The following is a 2,500-nucleotide window of genomic DNA, read 5'->3' on the forward strand; positions in this document are numbered from 1 at the left end:
CAGGGAGAAGAGCAGTGGGCAAAGGACGCAGCCCTGAGGAGTTCCCGTGCTGATGGACCTGGAGTCAGAGACTTCTGTTCCCGGCTTAACGCACTGCTTCCTGTCAGAGAGGAAGTCTGTGATCCACCTGCAGGTGGAGTAGGGCACGTTCAGCTGGAAGAGCTTGTCCTGAAGCAGGGCAGGGATGATGGTGTTGAAGGCAGAGCTGAAGTCCACAAACAGGATCCTGGCGTAGGATGCTGGGGCGTCCACATGCTGTAGGGTGAAGTGGAGGGCCATGTTAACTGCGTCGTCCACAGACCTGTTGGCTCTGTAGGCAAACTGAAGGGGGTCCAGGAGAGGGTCTGTGATGGCTTTGAGGTGTGCCAGGAGCAGGCGCTCAAAAGACTTCATTACCACAGATGTAAGGGCGACCGGTCTGTAATCATTTAGTCCTGTTGGCCTTAGCTTTTTGGGCACAGCGATGATGGTGGAGGACTTGAGACAGGCTGGTACATGGCATGTCTCCAGGGAGGTGTTAAAGATGTTGGTGAACACCGGAGACAGCTGGTCAGCGCAGTGCCTGAGGGTGGCTGGAGAGACAGAGTCCGGCCCGGCTGCTTTGCGTGGATTCTGCCTCTTGAAAAGCCCATTAACTTCTCCCTCCTGAAAGGAGAGAGTCGTTTCTGTAGTATGGGTGGGGGATGGGGCCTCTTGGGTGGGAAGGGGTGGTTCAGGACAGTCCAATTGTCTTTCAAATCTACGGTAGAACTCGTTCAGGTCGTTGGCTAGGCGGGAGTCGTTAGTGGTGTGGGGCGCTCTGGGTTTGTAGTTGGTGATGTGCCTGAGCCCTTTGGCAGACAGAAGCAGCGTCGTTAGTAGAGAACTGGTGTTTTAGTGTCTCTGAGTACAGTCGTTTAGCCTCTCTCACCGCTTTGCTAAACCTGTTCTTCGACTCCTTGAATCTGTCTCTATCCCCACTCCTAAACGCTTCCTCCTTCTCCAACCTCAACCTTTTGAGCTTTGCTGAGAACCAGGGCTTGTTGTTGTTAAAGTTCACCCTGGTACGTGTTGGGATACAGCAGTCCTCACAGAAGCTGATGTACACAGCCTCTGTGAGTTCATCCAGACTATTGGTAGCAGTCGTGAACATATCCCAGTCAGTACAGTCTAAGCACGCCCGCAAATCTTCCACAGCCTCACTGGTCCACTGTTTAGATGTCCTCACAGCAGGTTTACAGAGTTTTAGTTGCTGCCTGTATGCACGAATCAGGTGGACCAAGGGAGTTCTGTGCGAGCCGAACAGCCCCGTGACCCACAAGAGAAACATCCCCGCCAAATTCGAGCGTTTGACGGGGTCTATCCGTGAAAAAATATTCACGTTTTTGAGTGCACATGCATTTCTGCTGCAAATGCCTCTGGAAGTTTCATGCCGTTCGTATGCCAATTGTGGCAACACGAAAATGACCCGTTTTCCCATTCCGAGGGATTTCTGTGCGACCCTAACAGCCCCGTGAGCCACAAGAGACACATCCCCGCCAATTTCTAGCGTTTCACGGGGTCTATCCGTGAAAAATATAGACGTTTTTGAGTGCACATGCATTTCTGCTGCAGATGCCTCTGGAAGTTTCATGCCGTTCGTACGCAATGTGGCAACACGAAAATGACCCCTTTTCCCATTCCGAGGGATTTCTGTGCGACCCTAACTAACAGCGCCCGTGAGCCACAAGAGAGACATCCCCGCCAATTTATAGCGTTTCACGGGGTCTATCCGTGAAAAATATAGACGTTTTTGAGTGCACATGCATTCCTGCTGCAAATGCCTCTGGAAGTTTCATGCCGTTCCTATGCAATGTGGCCACACAAAAATGACCCGTTTTCCCATTCCGAGGCATTTCTGTGCGACCCTAACAGCCCCGTGAGCCACAAGAGAGACATCCCCGCCAACTTCTAGCGTTTGACGGGGTCTATGCGTGAAAAATATTAAAATTTTTGAGTGCACGTGCCTTTCTGCTGCAAATGCCTCTGGAAGTTTCATGGCGTTCCTATGCAATGTGGCAACACGAAAATGACCCCTTTTCCCATTCCGAGGGAGTTCTGTGCCACCCTAACAGCCCCGTGAGCCACAAGAGACACATCCCCGCCAATTTCTAGCGTTTCACGGGGTCTATCCGTGAAACATATAGAAGTTTTTGAGTGCACATGCATTCCTGCTGCAAATGCCTCTGGAAGTTTCATGCGGTTCGTACGCAATGTGGCAACACGAAAATGACCCGTTTTCCCATTCCCAGGGATTTCTGTGCGACCCGAACAGCCCCGTGAGCCACAAGAGACACATCCCCGCCAATTTCTAGCGTTTCACGGGGTCTATCCGTGAAAAATATCAATTTTTTTTTGACTGCACATGCATTTCTGCTGCAAATGCCTCTGGAAGTTGCATGCGGTTCGCATGCAATGTGGCGACACGAAAATGACCCGTTTTCCCATTCCGAGGGATTTCTGTGCCACCCTAACAGCCCCG

This window comes from Petromyzon marinus, unplaced genomic scaffold (assembly GCF_048934315.1).
Source record: "Petromyzon marinus isolate PM22_M1 ecotype Great Lakes invasive population unplaced genomic scaffold, UKy_Petmar_22M1.pri1.0 PM_G_Scaffold_6, whole genome shotgun sequence".
In the NCBI taxonomy this organism is placed as follows: Eukaryota; Metazoa; Chordata; class Hyperoartia; order Petromyzontiformes; family Petromyzontidae; genus Petromyzon; species Petromyzon marinus.